Here is a 15,799-nt window from a genome sequence, read left to right as displayed (position 1 = left end):
CCTCCCATGCATGGACAGGTTTCTACATTTACTGTGGCAGTCATAAATATTTTGTGGTTCTTATGTTGATTTAAATAGCTGCATCATCACATTTTATTAAATATTATCCCAATAATACATAGTGGAATTATCTTCACCTTGTTGACATTGTGGCTCACTGACTTTTCAACGGGACAGGAATATTGAAGGTTTTTCTCCATTTAAAACATGTATAGCATCTTTGGATGTTAAATGAGTGAATGCTCATATAGCAGGTATCCAAGTCATTTTCAATTAAAATCCTTCAAATAGGATGTCAAAAGTGTGTACTCTATTCAGAAATTGTTTCTGACTTTAAGATAATGAAGACAACAAAATATTTGTTCAGTGCACTATATTATTTTACAAAATTCTTGTAGTCCTATTACCATCATCCACTTACAACTGAGGCTTTGCATATTAGGAAAAAGAGATTTTTAGATTATTCTACTGTTATAGTACATTACATTAAATATTAACATAAGATATTTTAGGTTATTTACCCATACATGCACATAAACTTGCATGTATAAGATAAATAATTTAAAGAAAATATAAGATTTACTTATTGCTTTTACAGTCATGCTGTGTGTACTTTATTTTGACCCCTTCTTAACCTCACTATTGTCTCCTTTTCCACAAAAATAAGCTTCCCCTGGGCGGTGGTGGTGCATGCCTTTAATTCCAGCCCTTGGGAGGCAGAGGTAGGCAGATTTCTGAGTTCGAGGCCAGCCTGGTCTACAGAGTGAGTTCCAGGACAGCTAGGGCTATACTGAGAAACTCTGTCTTGAAAAAACAAAATAAATAAATAAATAAATAAATAAACTTCCATATCATGTTTTTTCATTTACATCATTTACCTGTGTCCTTCTACAAAGTTTTCTGTAGTCCATGATCTATTTAGCTATTCTAGACCCCATAGTGATTTCAGTTTATCTGTTGGTATCTAAGGTTCAGTACTAAATATAAGAAAAAAAGCCTGCTCTATTTAATATTTGAGATGTGGATAACCTCACATATAAACTACTTAGAGTACATCATGACATTTCTCCAGTATGACAGCACTCCATTATCTTTATCTTATACAAGCCTTCTAGGGAGACATAACACTGTGATTCTAGATATATAAACAGTTATCAAAATGAATTCCTCAAGTCCTTGGTATATCACTCTGTAAAACTAAAATGAACTTTCTTCAGTGATTGAAAACTATCCAATATTTAATTTGTAATCAGTCACTAGACAATTATACCATAAGCATTTAGAAAGCATTCCTCATTATTTGTACTGCACATAGCTCAAGACCACTGTATTTGAAGCACCAATACAACTTTTGATGGCATGTCTTATCCCATGGGACAACTGAGGACAAAAATCTATAGAGTAACTGAGTACCTCCTCATCTTGGAATATTAGCTAGATAGGATATTATTGACAACCTTATCTGTTCCAACCACGAATTATAAACTTTTGCCTTATACTGAACAGGAAACTGAACAGCCTAAATTCTGACTCTGAAAGAACCTAATGAAAGACTCTTGGTTGTTTTTACAAAAACCCTTAAAGTACCTCAATATTGCAGCTCTCAAGAGTCCCCATTTTATAGGATCAACATTTCTCAGACTGTGGTTTGGACCCTCTTTGGGGAGTTCCATATCAGATATAGTGTGTATCAGATACTTAAATTATCATTTAAAATATTTATGTAGTAACAAAATAATTTCATGCTTGTGAGTCATCTCAACATGAGGATCTATATTAAAGTCCCAAAGCATTAGGAAGTTTGAAAACCATTCTCTTAGATGGATAAAACCTATATTCTGCCCATTAAATTCTTTTTAGTTATTTTTCATTTTTCAAAATGTAAGTTAGATCATTTATTAGTGGCAGGGAATTTCCATAGTAAGGCCACGCTTGGAAGGTATTACATAGGTCAACAAAAATAAAAAATACACATGCACTTCTTTGAAAGACATGTAATTAATAAAAGGAAATAGTCACATTAATCATTGTATCCACAATTTTGAGATGAGGGTACCTGCTTCTACAGAGTTAACTAAAAACCATTGCTTGTTTTATAAGTATTTCTTATATTTAGATATCCATTATAAGAAGACATGTTTAATTTTCTCCTTAATTATAATGTCATTCTGAAGAAATTTCTTCTAATTGAGGTATATTGATTTTAGAAGTATATTATTCTATTATATTTTATATCCTAATATATGAATTATATATTACATCTGATTATATTTTATACACATACATCTTGTAATTCTTCCCTCAATGCCTGTCTTCTCAAACATACTCATTCTGACCTTCTGCATTTTTCAAATAATCCAATTTCTTTTTTGTCTTTCTTATTTATTGTATTGGATATTTTATGTATTTACATTTCAAATGTTATCCCCTCTCCCTGTTTCCACTCAGGAACACCCTTATCCCATTTCCCATCCCCTGACTTCTATGATGGTGCTCTCTTTCCTACTCATCCACTCCTAACTCACCTCCCTGGCATTCCCCTATGCTGTGGAATCAAGACATCACAGGACAAAGGACCTCTCCTCCTTTTGATGCCAGACAATGCCATCCTCTGGTACATATGTGGCATGGAGCCATGGGTCCTGCCATGTGTAGTCTTTTGTTGGAGATTTAGTCCCTGGGAGCTCTGGAGCATGTTTCTTTTTCTTGTCATTTTTTTCCATTCATTTATTTTTATTTTTATATTTTCTATTAGATATTTTCTTTATTTACATTTCACATGTTATTCTTATTCCTAATTTCCCCTTTGAAAAGTCCCCTAATCACTCTCCCATCCCTCTGCTCATCAACCCACCATCTTCTGACTCCTGGCCCTGGCATTCCCTGACACTGGGGCATAGAGCCTTCAGAGGACCAAGGGCTTCTCCTCTATTGATGACTGACTTGGCCGTCCTCTGCTAAATAAGCAGCTTTAGCCATGAGGCCCACCATGTATATGCTTTGGTTGGTGGTTTAGTCTTCCGGAGCTCTAGGGGTACTGGTTAGTTCATATTGTTGTTCTTCCTATGGGACTGCAAACCCCTTCAGTTCTTTGGGTCTGTTCTCTAGCTCCCTCATTGGAGACCTTGTGCTCAGTTCAATTGATGGCTGTGAGGATGAACTTCTTCATTTGTCATAACCTGGTAGAGCCTCTCAGGAGAAAGCTAAATCAGGCTCCGTTCAGCAAGGACTTGTTGGCAAACACAATAGCATCTGTGTTTGGTGTTTGTACATGGGATGGATCCCCAGGTGGGGCACTCTGTGGATGGCCTTTCCTTCAGTCTCTGCTCCACACTTTGTCTCTCTATCTCCTTCCATGGGTATTTTGTTCCCCTTTCTAAGAAGGATCAAAGTATCCACACTTTGGTCTTTCTTCTTCTTGAGTTTCATATGGTTTGTTTATTGTATCTTAGATATTTTGAGCTTCTGAGTATATGCCCAGGAGTGGTATTGCTGTGTCTTCAGGTAGTACCATGTCCAATTTTCTGAGGAACTGCCAAACTGATTTCCAGAGTGGTTGTACCAGCTTTCAATCCCACCAGCAATGGAGGAGAGTTCCTCTTTCTCCACAACCTCACCAAGATCTGATGTCACCTGAGTTTTTGTTCTTAGTCACTACCATCCAGTGAAGAAAAGACAGCATTTTAAACAAATGGTACTGCTTCAACTGGCAGATAGCATGTAGAAGAATACAAATCAATCCATTCTTATCTCCTTGTACAAAGCTCAAGTCCAAGTGTATTAAGAACCTCCACCTAAAACCAGATACAGTGAAACAAATAGAAAAGAAACTGAGGAAGATCATTGAGAACATAGGTACAGTGGAAATTTTCCTGAACATAACACCTATAGCTTATGCTCTAAGATCAATAATTGACAAATGAAGTAGGGCAGTGGTGGCCCACACCTTTAATCCCAGCACTTGGGAGGCAGAGGCAGGTAGATTTCTGAGTTTGAGGGCAGCCTGGTCTAGAGTGAGTTCCAGGACAGCCAGGGCTATACAGAGAAACCCTGTCTCAGGAAAAAAAATTGCTAAATGGGACCTCATAAAATTGCAAAACTTTTTTAAGGCAAAGGACACTGTTAATAGGACAAAATGACAACCAACAGATTGGGAGACGATCTTTACCAATCTTATATCTGATAGTGGGCTCACATAAAATATATACAAAGAACTCAAGAAGTTAGACTCCAGAGAACCAAATAACCCTATATAAAATGGGATACAAAGCTAAATAAAGAATTCTCAACTGAGGAATACCCAATGCCTGAGAAGCACTTAAAGAAATGTTCAACATCCTTACTCATCAGGGAAATACAAATCAAAACCACCCTGAGATTCCACCTCACACCAGTCAGAATGGCTAAGGTCTGTTTGGTTGTTATTGTTCTCCCTGTGGAGATGCAAAACCCTTCAGCTCCTTCTGCCCTTTCTCTAAATCCTCCATTGTTGTCCCCTTGCTCAGTCTAAAATGTTCAGTTTATCTTCACCATGTTTTAATAATCATGGAGAGACTGAGATAAAGGGAACACAGAGTCAGAATGTTGGTTTATGTAGTTAGCAAATATGATAAAATATTTAAAATGATATTATTAAAAAATAGAATTGATTTATTTCTTATACTGATTCATACTCAGAGCATTTATCAAACTGTCACTATACTATCATTATAATTATGTTAATGATGTTATGAATACTAACCATTCATTTGAACATGAGTTTAACAGTAAGAAGGAAAAAAGATGGAGCACAATCATGACTGTTCTCAAGCTCTCCCTCTTGAACATCCTTCAAGAGTTCCAATCAACTATTCAGGCTATTCATCTTTTAACTTGTCTTAAGCACCCTAGATAAAGATACAATATATTTTTTACTTCTCTTATCACACTCCTTCATGAAGAAATACATGTCCATCAGTCCTCACAGCATTTCAGGGTGTAGGCAGTGGGACTAATGCATATACCCAACTTTGAATCCATGATGAATCCTTTGAAATTATATATATATTGGTCTTTCAATCACAGGTGTTCAGTTTATTTTCATCAAGTTTTAATAATCATGGAGAGCCTGACGATATGTATATATCGTGTGTGTGTGTGTGTTTGTGTGTGTGTGTGAGAAGGAGAGACTAAATTATGATTAATTTTTATTATGAATCAGGATTGGATTTATGGAAAACTTGCTTTAGCTCCTGTCATATAATCATTTATAATTTTTGAATATGTATCTTGGGAAAAACTGTTTTCTTTTGTAGAAAAATACTCAATTTTTCTTACATATCTGTGGATCACATTTTGAGCTTTTTTTTTTTTAAATTATTGTTACATTTTCTAAAAGAAAAGTTTATTGCTTCTAGTGAACACACCATGGAGTCAAACCTGTAAATTAACATATGTGCATAAATTGAGAGCTGACTATCTGATTTTCTAGGAAACTTCTTCCCAGATTTCTGTCTGCAATCCTGAACAGAGAAAAAAGTGATGGTTGCATGGTTAAATATTTGAGGTTTTAAAATCTGTTATTACTATTAACTATATATCTTATTTTAAATTACAGCAGCGGCGGCGGCAGCGTCGTCGGCAGCTGCAGCGCCAGCAGGAACAGCAGCAGCAGCAGCAGCGCCAGCAGGAGCAGCAGCAGCAGCGCCTGCAGGAACAGCAGCAGCAGCAGCAGATGCAGCAGCTGCAGCAGCAGTGCCAGCAGCAGTGCCAGCAGCAGTGCCATCAGGAACAGCTGCAGCAGTGCCTGCAGCAGCAGCAGCAGCAGCAGCAACAGCAGCAGCAGGAGCCGCAGCCGCAGCCACAGCCGCAGCCTCAGCAGCAGCAGCGGAGAAGGAGGAAAAACAGGAGGAGCAGGAGGAGCAGGAAGAGCAAGAAGAACAAGAGGACCAGGAGGACCAGGAACACCAGGAGGAGGAGAAGAAGAAATAATGAGTGATTGTGTCTACGTTTATGGGAAGAGTTTGATAGGTTGTGTTGGTAAATATAATACTCAAACAAGAAGTTCTGATAAAATATCAGGAATATATCAGAAAGCCTTCAAAGTCGTGCAAATACCATATACAGTATATGTAGTAAATGAAATTGCTAATTCTACATTCTTAGATCTATTGCTCATTTGAAAATTATTTCAAAAGTTTTCTTCTCCACTTAGCTGTATGGCTCTTAGAGTCATGCAGTATATGGTAAGACTGTTTAGATTTGTGCTTTCATAACGCTTAACATGTTGATGTTTTTTTTTTTTTCTATTTGTATTCTTGTATAGCATCTTTGAAGAAATGTGTACTGGAAGAATTACTCATGCAGGTAAGACACTTTTCTTACATTTACAATAGGTTTGCATGTCATATACCTAGAGTTGTAGTTTTTTTCTCATTTATATGCTTTTAAAATCTGTTATTTTGTTGATTCAGATGTTTATACTAAGTAACAGTGAGCTCATAATTTTCTACAATTGTTGAAATTGTTACTAATTTTCTTTGACTATCATTATTAGTAGTTATTGCTTTGAATGTAATTTTTCCCTGGATGAATAACTTAGGATAGAGAGAGGAAGAAAAAACTGAAGCAGCATGGGGAAACTGTGGAGAAACAAAAGTGCTAAGTGTACCACATCTACTGTGGGATGCATGAAACCTTAATACTCTTGTGTTTAGGATTTCCTCCCCATGCCCTACCTTTCTTAAGTAAACATTGTCAAATAAATCTGAGCTTTTTATTTGGACCATACTAACCATTGTAGCATAAAATTCATATTTCAAAGTTATTTAATTTTGCTAATTGGAATATATTTTTCAATCATTACTTCTATGTCTATATATATTAACAATTTTTGTTTTATATGAGGCAGTAAAACTAGCTTACAAGATTATTTTGTAATTTGAAAATTTTTTCTAAGTATAGATTCATTTTTATGGGAACCATTTTAAATTAATTATTTTACTGTGTTGAAAATCAATTTAAATTAGCTATTCACGTTAATAAATACAACATACATATACATATATGTATGTATATATGTATGTGTATGTATATATATATATGTGTTTGTGTGTGTATATATTTACACATATATAAACTTCTTTGGAGATATGTGTACTCAAAACTTACTCATGTATGTATGACACTGATTCTTATATTAACAATAGGTTTACACTGCATATAACTAGGATGGTACTTTATTCATATAAACATATGTGAAGTTATGTATGTATATATACATATATATAGTATTATCTATATACTGTTCATCATTATATAAGAACAGTTATTGCTGTTGTCTTATATTTTAGTAATATTTTATTTTAAATTATATATGTGCTCAAAAATGGGGAGTTGACTTAATCTATAATACACATGCATTTGAGCAGAAAGACTTGAGTTTGGGTCCATTGAATCTTCATATGTATAAACAAACAAAAAACTTACAGGGACATTGACTATCTATAATCCCAGCTTGGGATTAAGTATTAAGTTTACTTATCTAAGTTTATAGTTATCTAAGTTTAATGATAGACTATGTCTCAAAATATATGGAAGAAATTGAATTGAAAGACGTGTAATCTTGACTTCTTTACAATATATACCCGTGTTCATACCTCATATCTATGCACAAATGAACAAGTACATACACATATACTTTGACACATATGATATGTAATTACACTTTTTTTTGAAAAGTACTTTTATCTTGCCTAGGCCATAATACTCCAGATGTAGTTGGAATTGATTTTAAACTCACAGTGATCCACATGGTTTTAACCTTCTCTGTACTAGGACTTGAAAAACACAGACCACTACAACTGTCTTAATTGTAGGTTATTGAGGAGTAAATTTTGTTCCACTGAAGTAAATGTTTAAACATGTAACAATGGAGAATATCATAGTTATAATAATTTCAAACAAAAAAAAAGTGTTTAGCAAGCTCTCAATTCAATTTCAGGCAGTTTTTTCAAAATTGACTATCATGGATTTTCTTAAGTTTAAATTGTTTGGCCATAGAACCAAGTATAAATTGTCTGAGCATTGGAGGATTATAGTCATAACCTCTACAGCTTTTTGAAATTGGGGCTTAGTCACAATAATAAGATTCTAGTGAATTAATCATAACTTTTAAAGTATATGTGGGTATTTTTGATAGTTTTAATAATGTGTTGATGGTTATCTTTCAATTATTGGAACTTGTTCTGTTAACAATTTCTTTGCATACAGAGATTTCTTAATGTAAGTGTTTAAAATGAATGACTAATATTATGTCAAGTATAGTCTCCTAAAGGGGAAACTACTTTAAAGACTTTTGTAAAGTGAAAATTCAACTTAGTACTGTCAGTCCTGAAAACTTGTTTTTATAGCATAGAATTACAAACCAGTCTCTGTTATATGAATGAATGTATCACATGAAATTCAATTGCTTTCCTATTTTATTAGCAGAGGGATTTATATGGGCGCTCAGCACAAGAGCCAGATCATATATCATTACATATTCTTCTAACATTCCATGTAAAACAGTACAACTCTAGCTATAGTTAGAGATATCAGAAAAAGAATTTGAAAAAAATCTTATGCTCTTAGCATAAGAGAATTTTACATATAAGTAAAAGAAAATTAAATAAGAATATTTGAGTGAAAGTTTTGTTAAAATATCATATATGGTCACCTATATACAATGTCAATAGCTAAGCTTTTGTTTGGATTTTTATTGTATTTATTCATAAAGTATGTAAAAACACTTCATTCACTCGTTTATTTTCATATGGCTTATTGAATTCTTTTGTTATTTCAGGTGTGCTATCGTTTCTTTGTTAAAAGAACTACACATTATTAATTTATTTAATTTTATTTTATTATTCGTTTTACGTTCTGATGACAATCCCATATTTTCTCTATTCCTTCTCTGACCCTTACAAATCCCTCCTCCCACAATCCACATATTTTATTAGTAGAAGTAGAGCTCCTATTGGCTACCATGTGTCACTGAACCATCTAGTCCTGTAGATCTAGGCAAAGTTTCTCCAATGAGGTAAAACCAGGCTGTCCAGGTAGAGGACAGTGATCCAATGGCAGGGAACAAAGACCAAAATAGACATCACTCCAGTTCTTATGGGACTCACATGAAGACCAAGGTCACATTTGCTACAAGTGTGTAAGGATTCTAGGTCCAGGGTCTACATGATTCCTGACTATTAGCCCAGGCTCTGTGAGACCACATGGTCCCGTTTTTGTTAACTCTATGGGTCTTCTTGCGGTGTCCTTAACCCATTTGTCTTGCTCACTTCTATATATTGCCACTCTTCCATTAGACTCCCTGTATGCTGTACCTATTATTTGACTGTGGGTTTCTATATCAGTCTCCATCAGGTACTGGATGAAGCCTCTCAGAAAACAATTATGCTAGTTTCCTGTCTCCCAGCATAGCAGAATATCAGTAACAATGTCAGCCCGTCTCTTTCACATGAGATTAGTCTCAAGTTGGGTTAGTCATCAGATGGCTAGTCCTTCATTCACTGTACCATCTTCATCCTGGCACATCAAATTTGTAGTCAAATTGGTTGGTTGTAGGCATGTCAAATTTTGTGTTGAAAGATTTATGGTGAGGTGATGGCATTTTTCTTCTCTAGAAGTCTTGCCTTGCTACAGGAGGTGGCTAATTCTCTCTATATCCCCTTCTGGTAGGAAACTCAGCTAATGTCTCTCTCTAATACTCCCTTTATCCTATCCCATACCAGGCCTCCAGCTACTTACCAAAGATGCCCCTACTCTTATTTCCAATCTCTATCCCAGTATTCTCTCACCTTCCACATTCGCAAACCTTATCAGCTTCCCTGGTTCCCTCATCTCCTCCTTATCTAGCTTGTTCTGTCTCTCCATCCACCTCTGATGACTATGCATGTATGAGTGAGATTTGTACATCCTGCATTTGATCTTCCATATTACCCAGTTTCTTTGGATCTATGGATTGTAGCATATTTTCTTGCATTTTATGTGTAATGTCCACTTATAAAAGTGTAATTACCATATGGATTTCTGTCTCTGGGTTACCAAACTCAGGCTGTTATTCTCAAATTCTATTCATTTTCCTGCAAAATTCATGAAGCCTTTTTAATAGCTGAAGTATTCCATTGTGTATATGTACCATATTTTTTTTTTATCCATCCTTCACTTGAGGGACAACTAGGTTGTTTCATGTTTCTGGCTATTACGAACAAAGTTTGTATGAATGTAGGTGAGAAGTGTTCCTGTGGTATCATGTGGCATCTTCTGTTTATATGCCCAGAAGTGGTACAACTAGGTCTTCCCTAAAACTATTCCCAGCTTCCTGAGAGACTGTCAAATTGATCTCCTAAGTGGTTGTAAAAGTTTGCACTCCCACCAATAATGGAGGAATGTTCTCCTTACTCTACATCCTTGCCAGCATGAGATATTGCATTAGTTTTTGATCTTAGAAATGTTGATGGATATAAGATTGAATTCAGGATAATTTTGATTTGTATTTTTCTGGTGACTAAGGATGTTGAACATTTCTTAAATCTATACACCATTCTTTACAAAAGTTCTAAGCACTTACTTTAAGTTTGATCATGGAATATGTATCTACATATATTTTTTGTAATTTAAAGTGTGCATATGTTACATTTACTCCAGTGTTAGTTTTAATGCATATTATATCTTTCTAATATAGAGTCTCACTGTGTTGTCATCTGAGACTTCGAGTTCATTACTGAAACCATGCTTCATCTCAGAATCATGAGAAGATCACTACAGAAGCAGATCACCACACTTAGCTAGTGGTATTGTAAAATCTCTTCATTAATGACTTTCATTTTTGCTTGCTTGTGTATAAAATTGAATCAAAAGTTTATATTTTCTCATTTACTACAGGTTTCCTTAAATCATCTTTACATCTAACCATATTTTTATTACTTGGCATATTTTTTGAATTACAATTTATTTAAACACTGAAATATATTTTGTAATATTTTATTTTTCATTATTTGCAACAATATTTTAAATCAAATATTCTATCATATTATACCGCTCCCCCAAGACCTTCATCTCCACTCCCTTTTTCATCCAACTTTAAGATATTTGTCAAAAAAGATACAAAATTCCAATTGAAACCAATCTCTCAAAATCAAGAAAATAAAATCACATTCAAAATAACCAATCAACAAACAAACAAACAACAATAAACAAAAGAACAAAAAGGAAAAAAAACCACCAAACTGTAGCCATGTAAAAGAACCATCAAAAATTCGAATTATTTGTTGATCAAATACTGCTGAATGTTAGGCCTATCCTAATTGATGTACCTAGTATTACTCTTTCTGGAAAATCAAATTTTATCTCTCTGAGTGGTTATGACAGTTCCCTTTACTCTAGTGCCTACAGTTTTACTTATTATTTTATTTATATATTTATTCATTTATTCATCCATTCATTTCTTTTTAAATTATAATAAAACTAAAATATATAATACATAATAAAATAACCCAAAATTTATCTATAGTATTAATAGACTAGTCAGTACTGGCATGGAGTTACTACCTGCCTCAATGTAACTGTATTTTACTGTCAATTGGGTCCCCAAAACCTGTTTGCAGGAGAAGATCTGCAAGTAGCTTCTGGGAAATTGCCCCCAGATAATTCTGATTGGTAAGTAATGATATCCGCAGCCAATATATGGGGAGGAGAGATGGCTGCAGGATTAAGATTCCCAGGTTTGGAACCATGAGGAAGAGGTAGGACAGAGAGATGTGGGGCCTGAATTTTATGCAGTGGAGGAAAGCAGAGCCACCATATAAAGAGGCCAAGAGAACATGGCCCAGTGGGCTGCTCAATTAAGCAGTCATAACATATTCTTATGTAGTAACTCAGAGGTATCTGTGGGAGGTGGAGACTAACAACATAGAGGTTAGGCAGTTGCTCAGCTAATGTGAGGTTTAATTGATACTAAATATAAAGGCTGTGTGTTTTTCATTCAGAAACATAAACTATTGAAGCAGGTAGTCACCATTGAGAACTTAATTTAAAAATTAAAACTTCAATTATGATAATGACTTTGGGCTAGAAATCAACAGAAAGACATGAGCCCAAGACAAGTTACAATAATCAGAGACCTGGTTATTTGTACACTCAAACATCCCATAATCCCTTAATTGGAAGTTATAGTATATGTGAGAAAGACCTAGTACATTACCAAAGACCCTGGAATGTAGTTTTCTATGTGGGCACAGACTTGACATTTTCATTTTAATGAAATTTGTCTAAGTACTGTCATCAAAAATGGGGCCTTGCTGTCAGTTTGGCAACAGGACCCTATAGTGTTGGCAACACCTTGGGTTGTTAGGAAATTTCTATTCTATTTATAACAGCCCTTTTGGCCCATGACTCAATTAAACATAAACCAATTCTAGTGCTGGAAGCTTTGTTTGGTGACAAGTGATGGCCCATTGAGAGCCATTATTTGGTAATTTCATTTAGATCTTGTACAAACACACACACACACACACACACACACACACAAAACACACACACACACACACACACACACACACACACATATATATATGTACATAATTCGTAATGTTTTTATTGTACTGTTTCCCTACTACCCCTCCAGTGCCTCTCTAGTGCCCTGCTATTTTTGACTGTACCTCCTGTATTCCTTCCCACAATCTACTCTCCTCACCCTAGCTGTTTCTCCCTGTTTTCTCTTCCTCTATCTCCTCTCTTCTCCTATTCCCCACAGTTCGTTAGTTTCGTCTAGTCTCTTATCTCTGTCAAAGTATGCTGTATGAAACTTGTACATTATCTGTTATTTGAGAAAAAAAGTCTAGAATTTAGTTTACGTAATGACTAACTTGAAAACAGTATCTGGGAAAATTTCAGATGGAAGTGGCAACAATGTGTAACAGATGATTTTTGAAAGGGCAGATATAAAGATGTAAAGATGTACTTACTATCTGTATATATTCATTTTCCACTTATGTTTATGGAATTTCATTTTTGTAACTATTATTTGAATTACTTTTTCAAATCATAAAAGTGGCTAGGGATTTTCAAATATTTTTATTTTCTTTTACTGAACATTGAAATGATCATGTAATCCTTTGTCATTACTGTATTAATGTAGTACTTTACATGAGTGCTCTATATATGTTATGCTATCCCTACATATTTAGGTCACATTTACAATACAACAGTATAAAAAACTTTTCTATCTGTTGGATGGTTTGAATTGTATTTGTTAGTATATAACTTCATTTTGTATTATTATTTGATGTTTTTCATACAATATATTTTAATTACTGTCTCACCACTTTTCCAACTGCTCCCAGATCTTTGTGTCTCCCTACCAATAAAAATTCATTCACCCTTGGTTGTGTACAAGGTAACGATCTCTGTGTCTGTCTTACCCAGCCCCCAACAATAAAAACAAATAAATAAAAAATTACCAAATTAATCACCCAACAAAGCAAAAAAGTACAAAAATAAAATGAATCAAATATGCACAAGAGAACAATCAAACAAAAAAAAAATGAATCTGTTTTTGGTGTTCCCATCCTTAGGTCCTGCCCTGGAATAGGATTGATATAAAACCAGTAACACTCCACTGGAAAAAAAAAATGAGTCTTGCCTTTCTACACAGCAGGTATCAAATACAAATAGTCTCTTGGTTAAAGATGGTACTTTGTGTCTACTTTTCCTTCTTAGTACTATTATTTCTGTCTGTTTTGAACCTGTGCTGGCCCTCGGTGTCCTACTATAGTCTCTTGACTTCCTATATCCAATGCTGGAGTGAAGTTTGCTGAATACATCCCAGTGAGGACCAAGTACTCCAACGTTTGAGGATATAGATGGTCTCATATCCATGAACTCACTGATGCCTTAAATAAATAGTTGTTATTAAAGAGTGAGAAAGTATGTGAAGTTAGGTGGAATAAAGATACTAGTGTTTTGGGAGTAAAATATTTAAGGATAGGGAACTTGATACATTTTTACAAACACAAATTATTCAAATAATGATATTGCATCAAGTATTTTATCAAGATAATTTGTTACTAAGAAATAATAATACAAGCTGTCATAAGGATGTACACTTGTGTGCAACATGATACTGAAAAACACACATAAAGAAATGTTGAGGATATACATTTGTGTATATGTATGTATATATGTGTATATATATGTATGTATGTGTGTATATATACACATGTATGTATATGTATACACATATGCATATATATCTTTTCTAAAATAAATGTCTTCTATTATTCCTTTATCATTATATCACTAGGGATATTTTGATTTAATTAGATATATTTCCAGCAAAGGGATTGGACCCAACAGTTCTTTTTACAGTCCAAGTAGGTTTTTTGGAAATATTATAATAGAGATAAATGTGTTATATACTGGTATAATTCATTCTTATAATTATAGAACCTTTGGAAACTGGCACAATCATATGATTAATCAAAAGCAAGTTTCACTTGGGTATCCAGCGTCACAATCAGAAAATTGAAGATATAAATTGAGGCTTTCCTATAGATATCCAGGATCTACTCCCTTTCAGAATCCAGATACAGGATAAGAAATCAGGCACTAATGGCTGGTATTGCTCTACTGTTAACTGAAAAGACAGCTTAGGATGAATAGCAATTTTTCCTGTCTTCCACTTTCTATTTTCTCAGGGGGAGGGAGCTACAGATGAATCAGCAGTACAGATCATGATAACCAAGCTTTTGCTTTCTCCTCCTATTGAGACCTTTTTCCTGACTGGTTTAACCTCCATTCATTTTTGGACACAAAAACTCCTCCAATCAAATACAAGGAACGTCAATAATATTGTCTGTTATGAGAGTTTTCTTTTTCCAGTTAAGCTCCTCGTTATAGTGCAGGTCTCAACAAGTTCTGGGTATAATCTAAGCCTGCCTATGAGATGCTCAAGAGAAGGAAGACTTCCTGAAATCTACAGGAGACATAGAAAACAGGAATTAGAAATTGTTTGATTCACATGATTACAATTCTCCATTACTAAATCATGTATTCTGTGCAAGAAATGTGTTTTTCTGAAGACATTGATTCTGCTTCAAGATATGGCAGGATTTTGTGATTCTTGGAGTCCTGCATCATCTTCAATGTGTATGATTCACTTTCAGAGTAAATATCTGAAAGAGAACAAGGATTTGCTGCTTGTTTCATGAACTTGGGGAGACTATTGTGAAGAACTGCTATATCTTTAAGCCCCTTGAGGCACACCACTGACAGGCCCTGTCTTAGGTGAACCCCAGCCACCAGGTTGCATACAAAGAACACTCTAACTGCACTAGCAGCTGGGTCCAGCTGCCTGTACTACTGAGTAAAAAGAACAAACTCTGAACTTGAAATGCTAGAAATTTCCAGAAAGCTCTGCCCCCAATAAAACTAATATAAACCTTGTCTTCTATTCTAATCAGTTCTGTACTTCCTCTAGACTGAGCATATGATGCCATTCCCACCCCTTTTTGTACATTAATAATAAACAAAAGTAAAAGATTATAAATTGCCTAGGCACACAAGTGTTCTGCTTCTGTCCCTAATGAACTGTTATCACCAGGTTCCACCTACAGAACCCTATTTACCCTAACAGATCTTACCACAGCACTACAGAGGAATAAACCTAAGCTCTGGACTTGAAAATCCACTAACCCCATTCTGAAAATCTCCAGAAAGCTCCGCCTCCAAGAAACCTTATATAATCCCTGGGTGGTTCTATCTTCAA

The 15,799-nt window shown here is 34.8% G+C and overlaps 1 long non-coding RNA gene across 1 annotated transcript; it reads left to right on the top strand.

The window, feature by feature from the left end:
• Nucleotides 1–5,874: 5,874 nt before the first annotated feature.
• On the top strand, nucleotides 5,875–13,437 carry LOC116102320. The gene is made up of 3 exons (XR_004123076.1): nucleotides 5,875–6,018; nucleotides 6,305–6,345; nucleotides 10,718–13,437. It is a non-coding gene; the product is annotated as an uncharacterized LOC116102320 (long non-coding RNA).
• Nucleotides 13,438–15,799: the final 2,362 nt, after the last annotated feature.

This window comes from Mastomys coucha, unplaced genomic scaffold (genome assembly GCF_008632895.1).
Source record: "Mastomys coucha isolate ucsf_1 unplaced genomic scaffold, UCSF_Mcou_1 pScaffold21, whole genome shotgun sequence".
Taxonomy (NCBI): domain Eukaryota; kingdom Metazoa; phylum Chordata; class Mammalia; order Rodentia; family Muridae; genus Mastomys; species Mastomys coucha.
This window is presented reverse-complemented; position numbering and strand designations above follow the sequence as displayed.